We start from the raw sequence: 6,134 nt of genomic DNA on the forward strand, positions 1-6,134 counted from the left end.
AATAGTGTATAATCAGGTCATCATGGGATATTCAACATAGCTATTTCTTGAAAAATCCAATTTTGATCAAACTGGTGGCATTGGAAAGAGGACTCAAAGGGATACCACAGTTAGAAATTTTAGACCTTCGAGATATGAAATTTCAGAGATACAACAGATTCAATATCGAGCTCCTAGAAAGTGAAAAAAAGGTGTGTAGTTTTTTTAAAATTTTTGCATAAGTTTGGTTTGAAAAACTAGTTTGAAGGGATTTAAAGGGCATAGTGATGCATAATTATCATTAATTGATGCCTCGAAGAAATAAAATGGAAAAACCTAGTAATAAACCTGAAATCTCTAGCTTGCCTCATGAAGAATAGGAAGAAATGCAACATGATATATCAAAATTACGAGACCAAGTGCAACAAAATTCACTCTCACAAAAAGTAACAGAAGCTAAGATGGATGTTTTAAAGAAAGGCATTGAAGATAAGATGGGCAGTTTAAAGAAAGGCATGGAAGCTAAGATGAATGACTTGGAAGCTAATATGGAAGGAAAAATGGAAGATTTGAAGACAAATTTGACAAAGTTGCTACAAGAAATGTTTACTAATGGTGAAAGGATAGTAAGGGAAACTCATGATGAGAAAAAAATAAATGTTAATCATGATTTCATAGACTCTAACATTGGATTCAAGACCCACCATGTTCCAAATATTGATATGAGGAAGCTTGATGGCAAGGATCTCGTAACGTGGATATTGTAGATGGAGAAATATTTTGATCTCCATAATGTTCAAAACACACAAAAGGTACGCATTGGAACTTTATATTTGGAACCAAATTAGTTTGTATGGTATCGGTGTTGTGGGTGAGAACAGCCTAGGGTTTTGGGCTAAGAACCCAAACAAAGCAGAGGGCAAACCACAACAAGAAATGCTCAGGCAATCAACCTAAATGCTTGTTCTACTGAATTGTGTAAGAGTTTCCTTACCTGGAGGTCCTACGTTTGAGTAGATCCGGTAGGGTGAAAACCCTCAATTTCTCTTGATGTCTTTAAAACCTGAAAATTATACAAATGAAACATATATAGTAGTATAAAAATAAAGCATGTTCATGATATTAACTTAGAATCATATAAATGAATGAAGAATTGCGTATCAATATAAGGTTCATAAACTAATTACAATATAAATAGATACATAAGCACATTCAATATCGAAAACCGAACAACATTCCTTTATTGAAGTTAGCTACAAGTAAAATGGATGCAGTCTGTGCCCAATAGGACTTCCTGGGCTTGAGGTGAGCATGGTCATTGACGGAAACTACTGTGAATGCTTATTATAAGATGTTGTTCAAATGCAACTTCAAAGGAGTTATCACACGTATGTCTAATCATTTTGTCACCCTAGTTTACAAGATGATATTCAGACAGGATCCACCCTACATGTCGATGGCAGCAGTGGAGGCACTGATAAACATAGCTTATCGGTATGCATCACCGTCTGGCACCTTCATACGAATGTATAGTGTGGATAAGACTCTGCATGTTCTACCGAAGTTTTCCTTAGATGTGCTCGTCATGTAGGAAGTAGCATATCACATCTTGGCATGATTGATAGCTAGGCTGCACGAGAAGACGAAGGCACCTTTGCCTGCTCTTCCGTTGTGCATTGGGTTATATGAGATCTGAAGTTTCAAGAATGAGGATGTCGAAGCAAAGCAAATGAATAAGTATTCGTTTGACCTTCGAAGTTACAATCTGTATGACCCATATTGTCTTATGAAAGATCACTACATAAGAGTACAGTTCAACTGGATCCACAGGCCATTTCATTAGGTGAAGGAGGACCGATGGAGATATTGCTACAGTTTCTCCAGACCCAATTGTGAGGCTCCTCCCTAGGGTCCTCTAACTAAAAACTAAATTTCTCTAATTTTAAATACAATAAAATGGGAAATCAATTATTTCTATCTAAACATTTAATTTATGATAATTTACCATTAAAATTTATTTTCCACAAATTAAATAAGTAAGAATTTCATTGCAACCATTTACATGAGTAATCAATAAACAGAGGAATACCTATTCTAATAGCTTAGTTGAGATGCTCCTGAGCTCCTAAATCTATTGGGATGCTCCTCTTGAGTACTTGTTACACAAAAATATCGTCACCATGATTATTTGCAGTCAGTATGGGTCTATCATCACTTGTACTATCCTCCTAAAACAAGTCTAGAACCTCAGCTCTTCAAATCAAGCTTTGGAAGTGGGAGAAAGAAATTAAAAATCAATGTAACTCTAGTTCTTCACTTTCTCTCATGGTCACCTGCGGTCCCGCACCTTCTGTGTACAATAGCTGCGTACCTACCCGCTCTGTTCCTAACGGTGCAGGTGCGGACCCCTGTGAAAGTCAAAAGGCGCAATTTTTATCTTAAAAAACTCACTTTGGGTTAATTCTAGAGTTTTCTAGAAGGAATTTTGACGTGGATTGTTCGCTCTGAGGTGGTTCATGCATCCCAAAAGAGAAGGAACTAATCCCTTGACTAAAGGAGCTATCCCTTTGAAGGAGGGATTTATCCCTTTGAAGGAGGACCTAGTAACTTCTCTCCATTGCACTATAAATACAGGCATTGGGGTGAGGACTAGGGAGGTTAGAAGCTGAACATTTTGAGGGTAAATGCTGGTGAAATTGAGACTCTTTGGTTGAGCTTGAGAGGAGAGATCACATACCTCTTGGTTCTATTGGAGAGTGAGTGAAACTTGTCAAAGTAGAGGAGACATCTTGTTGGACCCTGGGAGGAGCTTGTACAGCGTCAAGGCAAAGGTTGTAAGGTTCTTCTTCTTTTGAATTAATACAATCAAACTCATTTTTCTCAACAAGTATCTTATGTTATTTGTTTCATGGACTCCTTGACTTTCATGTTAAATATGTTTCATGCAATTAGTTTTTCAATTGGTTTTTCAGGTGATATTTAATTTGTTTGCCTTGTTTGCGTTTGCAGATTCGCGAAGAGGAGCTCATTTGGATCGAAAGAGCGAGGGCATCCACAAGCTTGCGTTGGACCAAAGGTAGGCCCTAAAAACCTTTGTTTTCTATTGTTAATTGAAGCATATTTAGAGAAAGATAGTGTCTGGTTGGTTTGCTTGTCGTTAGGTCTTCTTTAGATTCTAGGAAGGTCTATCTTGTCCGCAAGATCGACTCATTCCGCGCGACAGAATGGCAACCATACTGGGGACTTGATTGTTTTCTTTGTCTATACTTTGACTTGAGAAACTGTATTTTCTGTTTCTATTTTTTACTTGATGATTGTGGGATTGGGTGTATTTAGTTAATTTTGAGTTAGTCTTCATTTTTCATAGTTTTGGGAGAGGTATGCACCCTCTGAGTTAATCACAGTGCGTACTTGTACGCACTTTTGCTTTGTGCACAGAGCATAGACACACCTATGTAAACAGGTTGCCTGCGTACCCTGTCAAAAATTTGAAGAATTTCAAATTTTCCTCTTTTTTATCAGTATAGAGTTTGTTTATAAGTTTTAGCCATTACCCAGACCTGCTTGTTCCCTGTCAAAAACTTTCCTTGGTTTAATTTCATTAGCATTAGGGTTTTAGGTGGAATTCCTAGGAATTTTGCTTGTTGGGTTTGATTTTCGTTTTGGTTGTGTAGTGGCTCTGAGCTTAGAAGCCCTAGGGACCTCAGATTACCTTGGTGTCTACTGGTCTTCTTGTGAGTCTAACCATTTATGAAATCTCCCCTTGTTGAGGAATTCGCTTTGAGTTTTCTCATTTCAAAATTTCGAAAAGCTTGTAGTTGAAAGTTTGGAATTTTCATTTTTACAAAAAGAAAACGAAAGATTGGTTGTTTTTTGACTAATTGTGATTCTGCATAAATTAGTCCTTAGCTCATATTTAGCTAAGTAAAGCATCCTCAAAAAGACTTTTAGTAGGCTTTAACTTCAAGTAGCTTTTTATAGTTTGTAGCTCTCAAAGTTAGTCATTTTCATTAGTTTTGAGTGTCTTTTTTACAAAATATAAAAAAAATCTCTTTTGGAAAGTTTGTCTTTTGTAGTGATTGTTTGTTTTGAAAAGAAAAGGGAAATTTGTGTGAAGTAGCTAGTTGTCTCGTTTTGAGTGCTTTGGAAAGGAAAAACTCTTCTTTTAATTTGTTTAATTGGGAAAGATTTGTGTTTACAAAGTAATTGCATTTCTCAAACTCTTTCTTAAGTTTAGAAGTTCATCGAAGAGAAAAGATTGTTTAAATCATCCTAGGTGCATCTTTTTAGTGATTTCGAGTCGAGTCTTTACACCACGAGTTTCATCTCCGCCACCTCTTGACTTAAACAACAACCACTAAAATTAACGCTTAAAGTAAAATTCACCTAGTAATATTTTATTTCTAGGGCTCTGATACACCAACTTAGCTTAGGCTAGTGTCTTGGAGTAGGAGAGTAATTAACTCTCCAAGACAGTAAAAACAAACAAGTAGTTGTATCTTGTGGTAGGAAGGAATCCAATTGTTGCATTTATGCTCTGGGAAAGCTCCTCTTAAAGGATAAGCACGAGATCGTGTCCGAACCAGTGTGGGAATCAATCCTTCCTCATTTGGAACGATGCCAGATATTCACGTATTAAAAATGGTAAACCTCGGATTAACCATTGTCGAGGAGCCTGGGGTCACTTGTTGGTAAACCTTGGATTATGTCAAGGAGCCTTCAAGGAGATTAAGCTTGCTACTCTGCCCTTGCGCGCGTATCGGATCGTAGACTGTTCCCCCAGGTGTATTTGTCTCAGTTGGTAGCCTTAGTGACCATATTCTTTAGGATTCTTCCTAAGGTGATAGTGGTGGGAAGATCCCACTGTACCTGGAGCAGACGTCGGCTAGACTCACTTGGATTTTCTTGGGGGTTCACTTCACTCGAGACGGTTAAAGTGGAGGAACTTGGTCTAGTCTATTCATTAAGCAGGTTGCCGGGGTAACTGTTCCAACCGCCATTTCTGTACTGGATTCTGCCACGTTGGATTTCATCACCAACTAGTGTTTTCTGTCTAGAAAGTTACTGTTTGTGTGTGTCTGATCTCTAGATTCTTTAGGCGTGGGATTCAAATTTCCTTGGTTCTTTAGAGGCTTTAGGTGTTTTTCATTGAGATTTTACTTTGTTTGCATGTGAAGTAGTTAAAAGTTTTTAACTGTGGCTGAATTACCAAGACAGTCCCGTAGACTTCGGGGCCAGTCTCCTGAGTTTGTAGCCGTGGCTGATTTACTGAGGAAGTCCCATAGACTTCGGGGCCAACCTCCTGAAGAAGTCCCGAGCCATCTTGAAGGCTTGAAAGTCCTCGTAACTCCTAGTGGCAGTAAAGTTGGGTCACCTGAAGAGGGAGAGTCTTCGTTGGTTGCACATCCTGATTACCAAACTCTAGAAACAGGTTATAATCCTGAAGCTATTTCGGTTTCCGAACTTTCTGGTAGCTTTTCATCTACTAGTGATATAGGCGAAGAACCTGAGATATCTGAACCTGTTACTCCAACATCGGGGTTTGTCTCTCCAACTTCTAGTGGTCCTAATTCACCTAGGGTAGAAAGAGTAATCACTGAAAATATTCCTTCTGGTTTGATAGCTATTGAAGAACTTGCTCCGGAAGAAGAAGTAGGCATCCCTATCCCTGAAAATCAACCTGTTATTGATCTAAGGGAGCGTGATTCAATTTTTTACAGTCCACCTAGGAGTACTACTTGGTATCCTTCCTTGACTAATTATTTGGAAAACTTAGTGTTGAGTTTTTCACCACCTCGTGCTCCTTATCATCGTAGAGGTTTTTATACTCCCGTAAATATGTCAGGTCAGTCGTCCATGTTTACTCAATCTCCTGAATCTTTTTTGTACGACGGTCCTTTTGTTCCCGTTGGGTATCAGTCACTTTCTGGTACTTTTTCGAGAGCATCTCCTCAACCCATTGAACAAGGGTTATTCACTGGAAGCAATGGTGCAAAGCCATTGAGCGTAGAAGACATTCTTATGATGTCAGGTTCTATTCCAAATTCTCAACCTCAAGGTGGCCAGTTACCGCCTGGGGGGCAGCCTCAATTAACGCCTGGGGGACAACCTCAAGGTACACAATTTGCATCTGGGGGGCAACCTCAAGGACAGTA

This window comes from Pinus tabuliformis, chromosome 9 (genome assembly GCF_031772625.1).
Source record: "Pinus tabuliformis cultivar Carrire ecotype Pingquan chromosome 9, CPIR1, whole genome shotgun sequence".
Taxonomy (NCBI): domain Eukaryota; kingdom Viridiplantae; phylum Streptophyta; class Pinopsida; order Pinales; family Pinaceae; genus Pinus; species Pinus tabuliformis.